The sequence below is a fragment of the Castor canadensis genome, chromosome 2, assembly GCF_047511655.1.
Source record: "Castor canadensis chromosome 2, mCasCan1.hap1v2, whole genome shotgun sequence".
NCBI lineage: Eukaryota > Metazoa > Chordata > Mammalia > Rodentia > Castoridae > Castor > Castor canadensis.
In genome coordinates this window covers 12,895,160-12,915,733 of record NC_133387.1, presented here as the reverse complement: position 1 = coordinate 12,915,733, position 20,574 = coordinate 12,895,160, and the positions used below count along the sequence as shown (strand labels likewise).

Below are 20,574 nucleotides of genomic sequence, written 5' to 3'. Positions count from 1 at the left end.
GTCTTTTGGGCCAGGCTAACCTCACTCAGAATGATGTTCTTCAATTCCATCCATTTACCAGCGAATGATAACATTTCGTTCTTCTTCATGGCTGCATAAAATTCCATTGTGTATAGATACCACATTTTCTTAATCCATTCATCAGTGGTGGGGCATCTTGGCTGTTTCCATAACTTGGCTATTGTGAATAGTGCCACAATAAACATGGGTGTGCAGGTGCCTCTGGAGTAACAGTCTTTTGGGTATATCCCCAAGAGTGGTATTGCTAGATCAAATGCTAGATCAATGTCCAGCTTTTTAAGTAGCCTCCAAATTTTTTTCCAGAGTGGTTGTACTAGTCTATTCCCACCAACAGTGTAAGAGGGTTCCTTTTTCCCCGCATCCTCGCCAACACCTGTTGTTGGTGGTGTTGCTGATGATGGCTATTCTAACAAGGGTGAGGTGGAATCTTAGTGTGGTTTTAATTTGCATTTCCTTTATTGCCAGAGATGGTGAGCATTTTTTCATGTGTTTTCTGGCCATTTGAATTTCTTCTTTTGAGAAAGTTCTGTTTAGTTCACGTGCCCATTTCTTTATTGGTTCATTAGTTTTGGGAGAACAAATTTAGTTTTTTAAGTTCCCTGTATATTCTGGTTATCAGTCCTTTGTCTGATGTATAGTTGGCGAATATTTTCTCCCACTCTGTGGGTGTTCTCTTCAGTTTAGAGACCATTTCTTTTGATGAACAGAAGCTTTTTAGTTTTATGAGGTCCCATTTATCTATGCTATCTCTTAGTTGCTGTGCTGATGGGGTTTCATTGAGAAAGTTCTTACCTATACCTACTAACTCCAGAGTATTTCCTACTCTTTCTTGTATCAACTTAAGAGTATGGGGTCTGATATTAAGATCCTTGATCCATTTTGAGTTAATATTGGTGTAGGGTGATATACATGGATCTAGTTTCAGTTTTTTGCAGACTGCTAACCAGTTTTCCCAGCAGTTTTTGTTGAAGAGGCTGCTATTTCTCCATCGTATATTTTTAGCTCCTTTGTCAAAGATAAGTTGCTTATAGTTGTGTGGCTTCATATCTGGATCCTCTATTCTGTTCCACTGGTCTTCCTGTCTGTTTTTGTGCCAGTACCATGCTGTTTTTATTGTTATTGCTTTGTAATATAGTTTGAAGTCAGGTATTGTGATACCTCCTGCATTGTTCTTTTGACTGAGAATTGCCTTGGCTATTCGTGGCCTCTTGTGTTTCCATATAAATTTAACAGTAGATTTTTCAATCTCTTTAATGAATGTCATTGGAATTTTGATGGGAATTGCATTAAACATGTAGATTACTTTGGGGAGTATCGACATTTTTACTATGTTGATTCTACCAATCCATGAGCATGGGAGATGTCTCCACTTTCTATAGTCTTCCTCAATTTCTTTCTTCAGAAGTGTATAGTTTTCCTTGTAGAGGTCTTTCACATCTTTTGTTAGGTTTACACCTAGGTATTTGATTTTTTTTGAGGCTATTGTAAATGGAATTGTTTTCATACATTCTTTTTCCGTTTGCTCATTGTTAGTGTATAGAAATGCTAATGATTTTTCTACATTGATTTTATATCCTGCTACCTTGTTATAGCTATTGACGATGTCTAGAAGCTTCTGAGTAGAGTTTTTTGGGTCTTTAAGGTATAGGATCATGTCGTCTGCAAATAGGAATATTTTGACAGTTTCTTTACCTATTTGTATTCCTTTTATTCCTTCTTCTTGCCTAATTGCTCTGGCTAGGAATTCCAGTACTATGTTGAATAGGAGTGGAGATAGTGGGCATCCTTGTCTGGTTCCTGATTTTAGAGGGAATGTTTTTAATTTTTCTCCGTTAAGTATAATGCTGGCTGTAGGTTTGTCATATATAGCTTTTATAAGGTTGAGGAACTTTCCTTCTATTCCTAGTTTTCTTAGAGCTTTTATCATGAAATGATGTTGGATCTTATCAAAGGCTTTTTCTGCATCTATTGAGATGATCAAGTGGTTTTTGTCTTTGCTTCTGTTAATGTGGTTTATTACGTTTATTGATTTTCGTATGTTGAACCACCCCTGCATCCCTGGGATGAAGCCTACTTGGTCATGGTGAATAATCTTTTTGATGTGTTGCTGAATTCGGTTTGCCATTATTTTGTTGAGGATTTTTGCATCAATGTTCATTAAGGAGATTGGCCTATAGTTCTCCTTTTTGGAGGTGTCTTTGCCTGGTTTTGGGATAAGTGTAATACTGGCTTCATAAAATGTGTTAGGCAGTTTTCCTTCCCTTTCTATTTCGTGGAACAGTTTAAGGAGGGTTGGTATCAGTTCTTCTTTAAAGGTCTGATAGAATTCAGCAGAGAATCCATCAGGTCCTGGACTTTTCTTTTTGGGGAGACTCTTGATTGCTGCTTCAATTTCATTTTGTCTTATAGGTCTATTCAGGTGATTAATTTCCTCTTGGTTCAGTTTTGGATGATCATATGTATCTAGAAATCTGTCCATTTCTTTTAGATTTTCAAATTTATTTGAATATAGGTTCTCAAAGTAGTCTCTGATGATTTCCTGGACTTCCATGGTGTTTGTTGTTATCTCCCCTTTTGCATTCCTAATTCTACTAATTTGGGTTTTTTCTCTCCTCATTGTAGTCAGGTTTGCCAGGGGTCTATCGATCTTGTTTATTTTTTCAAAGAACCAACTTTTTGTTTCATTAATTCTTTGTATGGTTTTTTTGGTTTCTATTTCGTTGATTTCAGCTCTTATTTTTATTATTTCTCTCCTTCGATTTGTTTTGGGATTTGCTTGTTCTTGTTTTTCTAGGAGTTTCAGATGTATTATTAGGTCATTGATTTGGGATCTTTCAGTCTTTTTAATATATGCACTCATGGCTATAAACTTTCCTCTCAAGACTGCCTTAGCTGTGTCCCATAGGTTCCAGTAGGTTGTGTTTTCATTTTCATTGACTTCCAGGAACTTTTTAACTTCCTCTTTTATTGCATCGATGATCCACTCTTCATTAAGTAATGAGTTATTTAGTTTCCAGCTGTTTGCATGTTTTTTGTCTTTACTTTTGTTGTTGAGTTCTACTTTTACTGCATTGTGGTCAGATAGTATGCACGGTATTATTTCTATTTTCTTGTATTTGCTGAGGCTTGCTTTGTGCCCTAGGATATAATCTATTTTGGAGAAGGTTCCATGGGCTGCTGAGAAGAATGTATATTGTGTAGAGGTTGGATGAAATGTTCTGTAGACATCTACTAGGTCCACTTGATCTATTGCATATTTTAGATCTTGGATTTCTTTATTGATTTTTTGTTTGGATGACCTATCTATTGATGATAATGTGGTGTTAAAGTCTCCCACAACCACTGTGTTGGCGTTTATATATGCTTTTAGGTCTTTCAGGGTATGTTTGATGAAATTGGGTGTGTTGACATTGGGTGCGTACAGATTGATGATTATTATTTCCTTTTGGTCTATTTCCCCTTTTATTAGTATAGAATGTCCTTCTTTATCTCATTTGATCAATGTAGGCTTGAAGTCTACTTTGTCAGAGATAAGTATTGCTACTCCTGCTTGTTTTCGGGTGCCATTGGCTTGGTAAATCTTCTTCCAGCCTTTCATCCTAAGCATATGCTTATTTCTGTCGGTGAGATGAGTCTCCTGTAAGCAACAAATTGTTGGATCTTCTTTTTTAATCCATTTTGTCAAACGGTGTCTTTTGATGGGTGAATTAAGTCCATTAACATTAAGCGTTAGTACTGATAGGTATGTGGTGATTCCTGCCATTTAGTTGTCTTAGTTGTTTGAAGGTTTGATTGTGTGTACCTAACTTGATGTTACTCTCTACTGTCTTGCTTTTTCTTATCCTGTGGTTTGGTGCTGCCTGCCTTTTCATGGTTAAGTTGGGTGTCACTTTCTGTGTGCAGGATCCCTTGCAGAATCTTTTGTAATGGTGGCTTTGTGGTCACATATTGTTTTAGTTTCTGCTTATCATGGAAGACTTTTATTGCTCCATCTATTTTGAATGATAGTTTTGCTGGGTAGAGTATCCTGGGGTTGAAGCTATTTTCATTCAGTGCCCGGAAGATCTCACCCCACGCTCTTCTTGCTTTTAATGTTTCTGTTGAGAAGTCTGCTGTGATTTTGATGGGTTTACCTTTGTACGTTACTTGTTTTTTCTCTCTTACAGCCTTCAATATTCTTTCCTTAGTTTCTGAACTTGTTGTTTTAATGATGATATGTCGTGGAGTAGTTCTATTTTGATCTGGTCTGTTTGGTGTCCTGGAGGCCTCTTGCATCTGTATGGGAATATCTTTCTCTAGATTTGGGAAATTTTCCGTTATTATTTTGTTGAATATATTATGCATTCCCTTCGCTTGCACCTCTTCTCCTTCTTCGATGCCCATGATTCTCAAGTTTGGTCTTTTGATGGAGTCAGTGAGTTCTTGCATTTTCTTTTCACAGGTCTTGAGTTGTTTAATTAATAGTTCTTTGGTTTTTCCTTTAATTACCATTTCATCTTCAAGTTCTGAGATTCTGTCTTCTGTTTGTTCTATTCTGCTGGATTGGCCTTCCATTTTGTTTTGCAGTTCTGTTTCGTTCTTTTTTCTGAGGTTTTCCATATCCTGGCAGTTTTCTTCTTTATTGTTGTCTATTTTTGTCCTGAGTTCATTTATCCATTTATTCATTGTGTTCTCTCTTTCACTTTGGTGTTTATACAGTGCTTCTATGGTTTCCTTTATTTCTTCTTTTGCTTTTTCAAATTTTCTATTTTTATTGTCTTGGAATTTCTTGAGTGTCTCCTGTACATTTTGGTTGACCCTATCCAGTATCATCTCTATAAAATTCTCTTTGAGTACTTGTAGCATGTCTTCTTTTAAATTATTCTTGTGGGCTTCATTGGGTCCTTTGGCATAGTTTATCTTCATTTTGTTGGAGTCTGGATCTGAGTTTCTGTTCTCTTCATTCCCCTCTGGTTCCTGTACTAATTTTTTGCTGTGGGGAAACTGGTTTCCCTGTTTTTTCTGTCTTCCCATCATTGTCCTTGGTGTTGTTACTGTCCCTGTACTGTGTGTAATTAAGTATTTTCTAGCTTGTAATAATAACAATGGTAATATTTAGAATGGAAGATGAGCTGAGATGGAAAGCAAGAAGTTAAAGAAAAGGGGAAAACAAATTGTCCAGCTTCTTAAGTAGCCTCCAAATTTTTTTCCAGAGTGGTTGTACTAGTCTACATTCCCACCAACAGTGTAAGAGGGTTCCTTTTTCCCCGCATCCTCGCCAACACCTGTTGGTGGTGGTGTTGCTAATGATGGCTATTCTAACAGGGGTGAGGTGGAATCTTAGCGTGGTTTTAATTTGCATTTCCTTTATTGCTAGAGATGGTGAGCATTTTTTCATGTGTTTTCTGGCCATTTGAATTTCTTCTTTTGAGAAAGTTCTGTTTAGTTCATGTGCCCATTTCTTTATTGGTTCATTAGTTTTGGGAGAATTTAGTTCTTTAAGTTCCCTATATATTCTGGTTATCAGTCCTTTGTCTGATGTATAGTTGCATGCCAGAAATTTTAACTAATTTACTCAGACTTAGTTGAGAAGTATATGAACTGAAGCTGAAGATCTGTCATTTCATTAGATACATAACTTGTGATGGGTCTTTATAGACTGATCCATTTTCTCACTGAGAGCACAGGTAGCTGCTGACCTCTGAGGAGAGGGTGTCAGAAAGACAAAAGTCTGGGTAATCAAAGCCCTGCATGAACTCTAAGAGGCAGAATTCCCTTTCTAACCAGCTACTTTGCCTCTTGTGAGAGCAAAGACTGATGTCAATGTCAGTGTCTTTGCTGACCTCTTCAGGCAAATCTGAAGCCAACCAGAAAATGGCAGATTTGATAGGCTGTTTTTCCCTTTAGATTTACATATGGCTAAGAAGTGTCCCCCTCTTCTGGACTGCATGTCTGAAAAGACCTTTATCCTTTGGTATCCAGAAGTTATTTGTAAAGTCTACATAGTTCATTAACTCTCCGTCTTCTTTTCTTTCCCGCGCATCTATAAAATTCAAGTCTTTATCTCACTTTTCTGTCTCTCAGACATTTGACTAAATTCACACATTCCCGTATCCACAACTGTCTTCCCTGATTGACTTTACTTAAAAGCATCAAACTCATGTACTCATTGTAAATAGGACCATTGGGAAGTTACCTTTTGCCTGACTGGAACAGTATCAGTGGGAAGTGAGAGGAGAATGAATTCATCTTGCTGAGGTAAAGAAATGACTGGAAGGTGTGGAAATAAGAGCAGCAGGTATGTACTTGTACTTCAGGAAACTTGGCAGACAAGGGAAGATAAGACTGAATGGTAATGTAACAGTTAAGCAAGGGTAAGGAAGGCTATTCATTCATTCAGTAGCTGTTTAGCGTGTGCTGAGGTCAAGCAAATGCATCTGCCATATTTTCTTTTTTTTTTTTTCATTTTTCTTTTATCATTCATATGTGCATACAAGGCTTGGTTCATTTCTCCCCCCTGCCCCCACCCCCTCCCTTACCACCCACTCCACCCCCTCCCGCTCCCCCCCTCAATACCCAGCAGAAACTATTTTGCCCTTATCTCTAATTTTGTTGTAGAGAGAGTATAAGCAATAATAGGAAGGAACAAGGGGTTTTGCTCATTGAGATAAGGATAGCTATACAGGGCATTGACTCACATTGATTTCCTGTGCATGGGTGTTACCTTCTAGGTTAATTCTTTTTGATCTAACCTTTTCTCTAGTTCCTGGTCCCCTTTTCCTATTGGCCTCAGTTGCTTTAAGGTATCTGCTTTAGTTTCTCTGCATTAAGGGCAACAAATGCTAGCTAATTTTTTAGGTGTCTTACCTATCCTCACCCCTCCCTTGTGTGCTCTCCCTTTTATCATGTGATCAAAGTTCAATCCCCTTGTTGTGTTTGCCCTTGATCTAATGTCCACATATGAGGGAGAACATACGATTTTTGGTCTTTTGAGCCAGGCTAACCTCACTCAGAATGATGTTCTCCAATTCCATCCATTGCCATATTTTCAATGGCAAGAAGTGTAAACTGCTGGCAGTGTCAGTTGTTGTGCTCTGAAATCTTTCACCCATTTTCGTTACAGCCACGCTTACCTTACCACGGGCTGTTCCCAGCTGATGACTGAGGGTGTCAGGCGCAGCTCAGAGAGGTGACATAGGCTCAAGAACAACTTGATGACCTTGTTGAAAGTCATTGTTACCCAATCTTTCCATTTTCTCTCACACCTGCATTCCAATCTGATGACTCTGCCTTCTGGATCCCAGGTTTTCTACTCTTTTTTTTTTTTAATTTTATTATTCATATGTGCACACAAGGCTTGGGTCATTTCTCCCCCCTGCCCCCAAACCCCTCCCTTACCACCCACTCTGCCCCTCTCTCTCCCCCCTACCCCCTCAATACCCAGCAGAAACTATTTTGTCCTTATTTCTAATTTTGTTGAAGAGAGAGTATAAGCAATAATAGGAAGGAACAAGGGTTTTTTCTAGTTGAGATAAGGATAGCTATACAGGGCATTGACTCACACTAATTTCCTGTACATGTGTGTTACCTTCTAGGTTAATTCTTTTTGATCTCACCTTTTCTCTAGTTCCTGGTCCCCTTTTCCTATTGGCCTCAGTTGCTTTTAAGGTATCTGCTTTGTTTCTCTGCATTAAGGGCAACAAATGCTAGCTAATTTTTTAAGTGTCTTACCTATCCTCACTCCTCCCTTTTGTGCTCTCGCTTTTATCATGTGCTCAAAGTCCAATCCCATTGTTGTGTTTGCCCTTGATCTAATGTCCACATATGAGGGAGAACATACTATTTTTGGTCTTTTGGGCCAGGCTAACCTCACTCAGAATGATGTTCTCCAATTCCATCCATTTACCAGCAAATGATAACATTTTGTTCTTCTTCATGGCTGCATAAAATTCCATTGTGTATAGATACCACATTTTCTTAATCCATTCATCAGTGGTGGGGCATCTTGGCTGTTTCCATAACTTGGCTATTGTGAATAGTGCCACAATAAACATGGGTGTGCAGGTGCCTCTGGAGTAAACTGTGTCACAGTCTTCTGGGTATATCCCCAAGAGTGGTATTGCTGGATCAAATGGTAGATCAATGTCCAGCTTTTTAAGTAGCCTCCAAATTTTTTTCCAGAGTGGTTGTACTAGTTTACATTCCCACTAGCAGTGTAAGAGGGTTCCTTTTCCCCCGAATCCTTGCCAACACCTGTTGTTGGTGGTGTTGCTAATGATGGCTATTCTAATAGGGGTGAGGTGGAATCTTAGTGTGGTTTTAATTTGCATTTCCTTTATGGCTAGAGATGGTGAGCATTTTTTCATGTGTTTTTTGGCCATTTGAATTTCTTCTTTTGAGAAAGTTCTCTTTAGTTCACTTGCCCATTTCTTTATTGGTTCATTAGTTTTGGGAGAATTTAGTTTTTTAAGTTCCCTATATATTCTGGTTATCAGTTCTTTGTCAGATGTGTAGCTGGCAAATATTTTCTCCCACTCTGTGGGTGTTCTCTTCAGTTTAGAGACCATTTCTTTTGATGAACAGAAGCTTTTTAGCTTTATGAGGTCCCATTTATCTATGCTATCTCTTAGTTGCTGTGCTGCTGGGGTTCCATTGAGAAAGTTCTTACCTATACCTACTAATTCCAGAGTATTTCCTACTCTTTCCTGTGTCAACTTTAGAGTTTGTGGTCTGATATTAAGGTTTTCTCCTCTTTATCCAGCCTTATTTTCCCGAAGAAATTTCTCAGACTACTGAGCTCATTTGGTGTCTACTTCTTGGAAGACCTGGCCTAGCACAGGGTGGAATTGCATTCAGCAGGTTTTCAGATGTGAGAAAAGATTAATTTCTTTCCCATTGTCTCTGTTATAGATCCCTTCTAAACTGTGATTTTCATCTGTCTGTCAGTCACAGGTCCTACTGCCTGGCCATACCTTCTTTTCTCATTATTCTCCTGATATGATCCTTGACTTTGCCCTAAATCTGAACTTCCTATCAAGCTTTTAACTATAGTACACAGACAGCATTTGAGCAAATTGGGTGAACTCCAATATTGGTACCTATCATGCCCTACGGTTTATTTCAACTGCTGAAACCTTGCTCATTTTATAGTTACCTATAATGATACCATGTTGAAATGGGCATTTTCATTGTCATAGAATTGCAAAGGCCAAAGTTCAGGAAATAGGTGTTTAATATCAATAAATTTTAAAGGAAAAGTATCAGAGACAACTCTTCAAGATGAAATGAGAGCCAATTGACCTTTATTTCATCAAGTTGAAGGACAAAGGACTATGTTTACTGGAGAGAAGAAATCCATTGGAGTTGAGTTCCATAGCTTCTTCTCCCACATGCTCTAGTCAGGAAACAGCAGCCTTTAAAAAGCTTGTGTGTATTAAATATGCCACAGAGGTTAGGTCTCGTATTTATCCAACTCTTTGTGGGGTGCAAAACCCTATAGACCAACCTTGGTGCCCACAGAAGAATGGCTTGAAGAGAGTTCTAGAAAGCAATGAACACCCATCCTCAGAGTCTGATGGCTCAGGGAACTCTAGCCTCATTAATGGGAAGGACAACAGCACTCCAACCACTCATACAGCAACAGGGGCTAAATGGATGCCAAGGAACATGTGGGTAATCTTGCAAGGTTCATCACCCAAAAAGGATACCTACTTAGATAAGTAAACCTCAGCACTGAAAAGCTGTAAGTTGACTAACCAGTGCAGGAATTGAAGGTAATCACAAAGCAATGTGAAATGTAGGTGTTCTTTCAGGGTATCTGAAGAGCCCATAAATGTGCTCAATGAAAAAGATACCGTTTGGATGCCTGCTCCACAAAGAACAGCAGCAGCTAAGAAGAGAGCAAATAGCTCCTGATACCAGAAGACCCTGGGCACAGATGGGAGATTGGAATACATCAGAAAGAAAGGACAAAAAAGCAAGGCATTCCTAATCTCAATTTACAGATCTCCCAGTTACTGGTCAGATATGGCCAGAGGAGAAGAAATTCTTTAAATTGGGTGCAAAATTAAAGTTCTAGTATAGACAGGATTTGCCCCAAATGTTACAAAAGGGAAGGGCAGGAGCATGGTGGAGGCAATGGTTAAAGAAAAAATAAAGACATTTTCTGTTTTTATCCCAATAAATTTAGCTCATTTAACAAATTGACTTGAGGCTAATTGATTGGTTTATTTGGAATGTCCTCATATAATAAAATATAGGTTAAAATAGACCAGCATAACAAAATTAATGGGTCTTTCAAGAGACCCTATGTCATTCTTAGTTCATGTCACTCTTCTTCAGGGATAAATCTCTTCTAGTATGTGGGGTTCTCCAATTTTGTGGGCATCAAATTAATTCCCAAAGATTCCTGTATCCTATTAGTTATAGAATAGATGGATTCCCTCTTAACCTACAAAGGCATTTGCTATGATTTGAATGTGAAATATTTACCATAAGCTTATGGGTTAAATGCTTGATGGTACTTTTCAAGAAATAATGGAAACTTCAGGAGGTGGGCCTAGCTGGAATAAGTAGATCACTGGGGCATGACTTTGAAGCTTATGCCTGGTCCACAGTTCTTTTTCACTCTATGCTTCCTGTCTGCCATGAGATAAAGAACCTGTTCTGCCTTACACTCCTGCTACCATGATGTTCTGCTCAAATGCATGAGGCCAATCAACCAGCACTGAACCTTTTGAAATAATGCACAAAATAAATATTTCCTTTTTAAGTTGTTTTCTCTGGTATTTTAGTCAAAGTTATGCAAAATAGCTAATACAGTTGGTACCAGAGAAGTGGAGTTGTTTCTGTGACTATCTGACCATGAATCCAGAAGCCTTCGGAACTGGTTTGTGAGAAAAAATTGGCTAAGTTTGAAGATGGAGGCTAGAGACAGCCTACAATTCTGTAAAGCACATCTTAGTGAGAAATTCTTTTTGGTAGGAGCTCAGAGGAACAGAATGCCAATAGAAACATGGACAGTGAAGGCCAGGCTCATGAAGTTTCAGATGGGGACAAGGACTCTATTGGAAATTATAATACACTCCATTCTTGTTACATTGTAGCAAAGAATTTATTTATATTATGTCCATATTCTGAGACACTGAGTGAAGTTGAGCTTAAACATAATGAAGTAAACAATGTGAGGAGGAAATTTCCAAGATAGCATAGCATTCAGACTGGATGATTTGCTTTGTAGCCAGATTTATAGAGAGAATTGAAATCAAAAAGTACAGCAGAAAAACTGACAGGTTTATCAGAAAAGTCAGAGTAAAACTGGGGTTAAGGAAAGCATAGTTTCTGAAAAGATTAGTACCATTAAAAATGAAAAACAGAACTGTAAAATAGGTACAGTGGGAGGGGGAGAGGGAATGCAGGGGATGAAGGTGAGCGAATATGGTTGATGGGTTTCATATACATACATGAAATAGAACAATTAAACCTCTTGTTTTAAGTAGGGCGGAGAGGGGGTTGTAGGGTAATGGTGGGGCAATGTAACCAATGTGCAATGTAAGGGTATTGGGAATTGGAACAATTAATCCCCACTGTGCAATGAATATATGCTAATAAAAATGAAAAAAAAAGAATTGCCCCAGCCCCCAAAATCTCAGCATATGCAAAGGAAATAAACATTTAAAGGGTGCTTACAATAAAGGCTTATAATTAAAAAAAAAAAAAAGATCATGTGACTTTTTTCCCCTTCATTCTGTAAATATGGTATTATACTGACTGATTTTCATATGCTGAACTATCCTTCCATTCCAGTAATAAATCCTGCTTGATCATGGTATATAATCCTTTAAAAATAAAGTAAAATCCTTCACTACTAAAAAATTAATAAAGTACCATTAAAAAGATGCTAAGCACTTTGCATTGGGAGGAAAGATGCCTTCAGGGCATCTCAGGCATTGGCCAGACCCCACCCATGGAAGGGTCAAGGATATGAAAGAATAAACTCATATGAAAGACAAGAGAGCACCTCTGGGGCACCCTGCTTGAAGTAGTTGCCTAGGAAGTTATTTCCCCATGATTCTCTTCACTGTGCTCAGCTACCCAGACACTCAGAGACCTCTGAAGCCATGGTTCAAGAGGGTACAGATACTGCTGGAGCTGGTGGCAGACCTTGGTCATCCATGTGTTGTCCATGTGATGCGGGTTTTGCAAACAGTGTCATGGAGTCTTCCAGGAAGATTTCAAAGTAAGGCCTGGGAGGCCAGGTAATGTGTGGCAAATTCAGAACTGCTTCAGGCATCCCCTGCGAGGGTGATAAATGAAACCTTGATGGTGAAGCTTAAGATGAGAATTAAGGCCCCAAGATATTAGAGAGGCCAGGAATTTGGAGCATTTGCTGAGAAAAGCCACTGGTAATAAGTGGTGCCAACTCAGGAGAGAGCCCATGTGGTCTGCAAATGGTAAAGACCCAAGCCTGTTGGAGCTCACATCATGACACCAGATGTCCCAGATTGCAGACATGGAGCTAAAGGTTTAATGCTTGTCATTTGGAGTTTTTTGTTTTTGCTTTAGACTCATTCTTCCTTTTTATGCCCCCATTCCTCCATTTTGAAATGGGAATGCTTACTCTGTGTCATTGTATGTTGGAAGTTTGTAGCTTTCTTTTTAATTTTATAGGGGTTTACAGCTAATAGAAAGTCTTGACTCTCAGTAGAAACACTAGACTTAGGCTTTTGAGCAGTGCTGGAATTGGTATGATATTAAGGACCCTTCTAGATTGAAGGGTCCTTCAACTGAATTTTGCATTATGAAATGGCCATGAGTCTTTGTAGGCTAAGGGTGGAATGTTATGGTTTGAATATGGAATGTCCACCATAGGCTTATGTGTTGCAAGCTTGGTTCCCAGCTGGTGGTACTATCTGGGGAAGTGGTAGAAGCTTTAGGAGGTGGGGCCTATGTAGAGAAAGAGGGCCACTAGAGGTATGAATCTGAAGGTTGTACCTAGTCCCCAGACCCTTCCTCACCTTCTTTGCTTCTTGTCCATCATGAGGTAAATAGCTTTATCTGCCCCATGCTCCTCTACCATGATGTTCTGCCCATCTGCATGGAGCCAAGCAACAATGGACTGAACCCTCTGAAACCATGAGTAAAATAAATAATTCCTCCTTTTAAATTGTTCTATCTGGTATTTGGTCAAAGCAACAATAAAGCAAAGAATACAGCATTCCATTGAGGGAGGTTGTACTGCAAGATCACCATATTCATTCTGATCTAACCATTTGTTATATGCATTAAAGAGCATGAAAGGCATACTGTTAAAGTTGGATATCTGTATAATTTAAAAGCTAGTTAGGTGCAAAAAATTAATGGTTGCTTGGTAACCAAACTGAAGACTTGAAAGAAAGTACTCTATTACTGTTCAAATCAGAACAGCGAGATTTGCTTAAATATTCTGAGTTCTGTTGAATTCCTTAGGATGGAACCAAACCCTGGGATTTGGTTGTCTATCGACAACTGGAAAAACAAGGGAACACTCATATTTTACAGCTTGGTTGTTTTTAGGAGGGGAGAAAAGTAAATTGCATCTCATCTCCTAGCTTGGGTTAGAGCTGCCCAATTTAAGAACAAGTACTAATTAACTGAGAGGAAAACTCAGCTGTGACTTGGCTAAAAATGGGATCTCTTGCAAAAATGTACTTAAAACTAAGTGTGATGGAGCTGATTCACTTTGCATGTGAAAACTGGACCCAGACTGACAAAACAACATGTGGGAAAAGAGTTTGGGAACACTTTTAAAACTTGAAGGCATTTTGTTAAAGGAAATGGCCATCTAGCTTGCCCACAATATAACCAGAAATAAAATTCAGACTGGCACTTTGGCTGAGAGTCTTTGGATGAGGGTATCTGTAGCTAAATTAACTTGCTTGGCTAAGGGTCAATCTAATAATAAAGGAACAAGTCTGGGAATAAGAACAACATTTTTAATAAAAGAAAGGGAAGGGAGACGGGCTTTAGATAATTTGAAGCTTTCTAAAAAGGGGTTGGGAAGAGTATAAGTTTGGAGGAAACTTAAGCAATGACTTTAAAGCCTTACATTAGTAGTTACTCAAACTATTCAAAGGAATAGATGATAAATTAACAGATTTAATTTTGAAAGTACTGTGTGCTTAGCTTTTTATTGAATTCACAATTTTGTTAGGGTAGGAAAAGTAGTTTTGATTTTGATGTTTAAATTAATTAACCTCTTGTGACTTTTTATAAACAAAATAAAATTTCTTATAATGTTGGAGTGCAATTATTTTGATGTGACTTTTTCTTGTGAGACAGGATCTTACCGTGTAGTCCAGATTGACCTCCAACTTACGATCCTCCTGCATCCTCCTCCTGTGTGCTGGGATTACAGAAGTGTACCAACATGCCTAGCCAATATTTCTTAATAATACATGTGGGTAATATGCTCTGGAAAGACATATAAGATATTGTTAATAAATCCTGCCTCAAGGAAATAACTTTTGAGCTTTCAAAAACTATATGAATTTATTGATAATTCAATAAATAAATACAATTTTAAGTAAACTTCAAAATTAAATTTTAAATGCTTGTGGGTCAAGAAAAGAAACATAGTATGATAGAAAGAACAAGATTTAGAACATAGACCTGAATGTGAACCCCATCTTGGCCTTTAGTACTTAGGAGGTCTCGGGCATGCTGGTTGATATATCTGAATTCCTGTTTTCCTTATATTTAACAGGCCAGAAAATAGTCATTCCTCAGTTTTATGAGAGATTGGTTCCAGGATCCCCAGAATATCAAAACCTGGATGTTCAAGATCTTTATATAAAGTGGCATAATATTTGCCATTATATATAACCTGCATACATCCTCTCATATACTTTAAATCATCTCTAGATGATTCATAATGCTGAATACAATAAAAATGCCAGGTAAATAGTTGCTATTCTGTATTATTTAGGGAATGATAACAAGAAAAAGTCTATAGATTTTCAGTATGGATACAGGTTTCTTTTTCAGATATCTTCCACCTGTGGTTGGTTGAATCCAAAGATGCAGAACCATTGCTATGGAGCCCATTGATACAGAGGGCTGATTGTGCTTAATTTAATAGTTGTGGTGAAGAGGAGGCAGGTAAAACCCTATGACAGACCTCTACAGGGCACACACTCTACAGACTGTGGTTATATGTTAGAAGCATTCAATGTATTCAGAAAAACAGGTTAGTGTGTACTATTTGCAACCTCCACAGAGACAATAATCATCTTCGTACAGCTCAGCTAAATATGTAGCTGAGAACAGAGGTTTCTCTGACACAACACCTGAAATTTACATCTCTTACCATTTTGCTAGCCTTTGCCCTGCCCTCAACACTTCTGGAGGGAATCAACACAGCTGAGTCCCCTTCCGTTATTTGTCTTTCTTAAGAACATATGTCAGTCCAACTTTTAAAAATTAATTAAATTGTGTTTCTCTGTTCCTGGAAATCACTGTTATTCCCAGGAAATGAATATCTGTTTTCATGGATCGCCCTTAAATAATTTTAGGGAATTCAATTTGCCTTAAAAATGATTATTTTTGAGTTTTGAAAAATTTGTTCTCATGATTTTCTAACTTTTTTTTCCTTACTCCTCTCCCAGCTTTGGAGATCAGCATTTGCTCTGATTCTCTCTTCCCTCTACCCCCCAATCCTTCATCCTCCCCAGAGCATTGGGTTTCCTGAGAGCTCCCAGGTATCCACCTGCATTACTAAAGAGCAACCACTAGGTGGGGGTGGAGACACACTTCAGAGAAGGCACAGGCCTCTTGAGACTTGGCAATGTGGCCTATGTGGCTCTAGTACAGCTTCCAGTTTTAACAGCCCAGGCTCTGCCCATTCATCTCTCCTCCATTCTGAAATGTGTCTATCTGTGCACTACTTGTTCACACATCTGCATGAAGTGTGCAGTGCCTTTTTGCATGCTGTGAAGATCCTTGGAATGTGTAATTTGTGCTTGTTGGTGTTGTACAGATTACATACCACCTAGGCAAGTATGATGGAGAATGTGGCTGGCGATGGAAAGGCAGCAAGCAGTGGCTACCATACTGCTCCAGTGCAGAATTCCCTTCTAAGTGTTCACAAATTCTGAGGACCACATACACACTTGGCACCAAAATGATAAAGCAGATTATTTTACTATTCCTGCATTGAGAAAGTTCACCAAAATTACAAAATCAGAAATATTTCCAAAGTGTGGGTATTTCATTTACCATAGCATGGACGACAAACATTTGAAAAGAGCTGACTATGATTTAGTCAGAGTGTCACAGTACACATGTACATGTGTTTGTGAACATCTTATGATAACAATGGCTGGGAAGCACCTAGGTGGTACTTTGATGTCAGCCAGACCTGAATTGAAATCTAACTTCTGTAAAAGTGTTTCTTGACTTTCATGGGCTTCATACTCTTCCCTTGCAAAGTGCAAATAATATCCTTAGCAAAGTCATTGTGAGTAATACAAATAATGTATGTAATGTCTTGAACATGGCATGCTAAATTACTTTCTTAAGCAGCTTTGTCATATCTATGGCTTTGAGATGCCCTCCCATCTTTTACTGTAGGATCACGGTTTTATGTCCCATTGTTAGTCAGCTGAGCTGGTCCTCCCTGGATTTCGTATGCATGAACTCTTTCTACTCTGCCAGTCCCAACCTCTGCTCCTCACTCCCTGGCACTACCTCTATAAATCCTCCCTTTGCATCCTCAAGTCCTCTAGTTCTGCTCTAGATGGAGTCACTCTTCTTAATATAAAGCACAGCTTCTCCTTGACTTATGATGGATTTATGTCCTATAAACCCATCCTAAATTCAAAATGTCATAAGTCACAGGCATTTAAAACGTCTCACCTACTGAATATCCTGGATTAGCCTAGCCTACCTTTAACATGCTCAGAACACTTACAGTGGAGCAAAATCATCTAACACAAAGCCTATTTTATAATAAACTATTGAATATTTTGTGCACACACAGAGATGAGATGGATGTTTTATAGAACGATAAAATGCAGAAACACACTGCACAGTATCAAAAAATGCTGAATGCCTTTGAAATCTAAACTCCTAAGGGGGAAGTTCCTGTTTATAAGATAGCTTTCTAAATGTTCTCATGGTTGGTTTAACACCAGCTGGGTCTTCTGTAAAATGTTCACTTAACATGTCTAGAAATGCATGCCAAGAGATTAACCTTAAAGGAAGCCAAGCCCCAGTTGAAAGTAAGCATAAGAACACAGGGGAGTCCTCAGTTTCTGCCTGGTAGCATTTTCTTTTCAAACATGAAGTCAGATACTGCTGATTCTGAGAAACTGTCTTTTATTCCCCTGTGCTCCTGGCTGAGTTGGATGTTCCTGCTCTGTGCTGCTGGGCTGATGTCTTTGATGGACAAGTGATCCTAGATTTCATCTCTGAAGTCTCAGTGCCTGATACAGGGTGTCATTGGGTGTTGAGCAGTGAGGTTGGGGAGGTGTAAGAGGAAGAGAGGCATAGAAACACAGAATAGGGACAGAGAAAGGAATTGGAGAGGAAAAAAAAGAGCTACAAATAGAGTGTCCAGTGGAACCACTGTGAGATGGCTCTAGATAAGTATCCCATTAATACATTGACTTCTGTGTATTCTCTAGTAAGGGGATCTATTGGTGGTGCTTTTGATTTCCTGGATATTAGTTTCGACTCACATATTATCATATCCTACCATCTCCCAAATAGCTGAGTATTCCCCTTTCTTCAGTGATGGCTATCCACAAAGGTGGTTGATAGACTTTGAGGACAAGACTGGGGAATTACTAGTGAATCTACTTGTCATGGTGTCACGGTTTTACTTTGGGTAACTCAGTTTCCTTTTCATCTGATGGGTGCTGAGTCTCAGAATTGGCTCGGATCTGGAGTCTGGGCAAATGCTTGCGGCCTTCGTCTCATTCATTCTTGATGTCATTTGATTAGGAACACTAAGCAATACTCTTGTTGCTTCCCTGTATATCTTTCCCCATGAACACCATGTTCCATTAGTTATCTCTAATGATAACGCCATTCAGATTCCATTTATCTGCCTTTTCAGTCTTTCTTCCCAGTAGTAAGTATGTATGTTTTACATTTGACAGTTAAATGATGCCTCTTATCCTCTACTGGTTCTGTGTCCCCTTGTTGCTAGAAAACTCAGTTCAGTAACAGCAGCTCATCACATGAGGCCTCTTAATTAATATCCTCTTTAACAGTACTTTTTTTTTAATTGTTGTGCTGGGTGGGAGTACATTGTAGCATTTACAAAAGTTCTTATAATACATTAAATATATTATACTTGAATTCACCCCCTCCATCATTCTCCTTTATTGCCCCTCACCAATTCCTGGAATAATTTCAGTAGGTATCATTTTCTCATTTGTATACATGTGTGCACAGTTTTTGCCCTTTATTCAATATCCCATACCCTTTCACTACTTCCTCCCTTCTCCCACTAGTACCAACCCCTTTGCCCCCCCAGATAGGACCTATTCAGCCTTCCTATTCTCCAGTTTTATAAAAGAAAAGAAAATGACATTTTTTTTGTTTGTTTAAGATAGCTACACAGGGGGTTTCCTTGTGACATTTCCATGTGTATATGTATTATAACCAGAATTGGTTCATCTCTTCTATTTTTCTTCTTTCTGCCTTAGTCCCCTTCTTATGATGATTTCAACAGTTTCAAAAATTCTATACTAATTCTTGTATAGAGAGTACATCAAACATATTCATCACTTTTTAAAACTACCTTCCTAAACAAAGTGTCCTCCAGGCTTCTGAGGAATGTGACCAGCTGGTAGGTCTTTCTGCCTTATATAGTAGACCAATTACAGCATTTCCACTTTTCTAAGACCTTTGATCCCTTCCTTCATAGTCTTCCAAGGCAATTTTTGGCATCTCTGCTTACTTTAATGAAGGCTGTTACTTTTTCAAAATTGAGTTTTAAAACACGAGTCAGCAAGTAGCATATATTAGACTCATTTTCTAGGCTCCTGGCCAAAGCATGAAATTATGCATGGTGGAGGAGTGACACCAAATCCACACACTCCCTTACCCAGCTTTGTATTCCACCACCCCCTTTGCTTCCAACCCTCTGATTCCCCACAGGCACACTTTCCCAGTGCCTGTACCGCATGCTGGTAAGTGCTCTCAGGAGCTAGGTGTACAACAACCTTATGCTGTTAGTAGTCTCAGTTTTTCCCATTATGTTGAGACTCAAATCTACAAAACTTGTAGAAACGTTACTGTAAAGTTTAGTGCTAGTTAATGCCTGAGTTCTTGTGTCCAGCAAGAGAAGAATTTAAGCAAGACACAAAGATGTAGTAAAAATGGTACTAAAGTTTATTAGGAAAGGAATTCAGAATAACAGGATAAAAGTGGGGAGAAATGGGAGAAAGGGGTAAAATATTTTCCTGGAAATGGGAGTAAAGACTCAAAATGGTGGCCCCTATCTCTTAGTCTTGTATTTTCCCAGCTGGAGAAATACACATGGTCATTATAGTATTGGATCTGGGTGGCTAAGATAGATACTAAAGCAGAAGTCGTCATCAGGCCTCCTTGAATGACAGGACAATAAGTGTTCTTTAGGAGTTTCATTTGCTAGACATGTCTTTCATTCTTTTTGTCTCTCCCCTCTTCCAAGGACCCTGTGAACTTGTTAACATCTCAGAGAAAGGATTGCAGAGCAAATAGCTCTAGAATGCAGGGCTTAAAATCCAAAAGGAGATGGGGGGAGGGGGCTAGCTGCTCTGGCTTTTTAACTTTTACTTCCTTGTTCAAATAGCAGAGTCTGGCCCTTTAGATATTTATTAAAATAATATTGTTTCCCTGTCCTCTCAGCTATCTATCCTGCATTAGGAGGAGGAGAGATGGAGACAGATTCCGAGAAAGGTAAGGTACCTTGAGCTCTGCATATTCCTAAAGTAAGAGAGGGGAACATATCTTCCAATAAGAGAGCAAGTCCTTTCCTTAGGTCTAACAGGAGTTAGGAAGAATCTGAAGTTCCAGGTTCTCAACTGCATCAACCCAAAAATCTTTATACTAAGATGAATGGTAATTAGGTCACAGGGGAACCACCCTCAGAAATGATTAATGCTGGTCTTATGGAATAGATTACTTCATGTGTGAATAGGTTATTAGAAATCAAGTTATCTTGGTGACCTTGGTTCTGTCTTTTGTTTCCTCGCTTGCCAGGTCACCTCTTGTGAATGCACCCCAACCATTTGATGCAACCTACTATGAAGCCCTCACCAGAGTCAAGCAAATGCTGGTGCCATGCTCTTGGACCTCCAGAACTGCAACCCAAATAAATCTTCTACCTTTATAAAGCACCCACCCTGCGTATTTTGTTTTAGCAATGGAAAATGGACTAATAATACAACCTCTAGTTCTCATACACTGCTGTAACTAGAGCTATGTCAATCATTTTCTCTCCCAGCAGTGGCACTTAGTAACATCTACCAAGTTCTATTACTCTTATAGTTACTATTTCTTTAAACCTTTCAAGTACTAGCCCACCAAAAGGAAAAATCTTAA

The 20,574-nt window shown here is 38.7% G+C and overlaps 1 long non-coding RNA gene across 1 annotated transcript in view; it reads left to right on the top strand.

Annotated features, from left to right (window-relative positions):
- LOC141416950 (uncharacterized) overlaps window positions 1–20,574 on the top strand; it is a 25,528-nt gene extending 4,954 nt beyond the window's left edge. Inside the window, exons 2-3 of the long non-coding RNA XR_012441595.1 lie at window positions 19,879–19,929; window positions 20,233–20,574. This is a non-coding gene — a long non-coding RNA (uncharacterized lncRNA). The remainder of the gene's footprint in view (window positions 1–19,878; window positions 19,930–20,232) is intronic.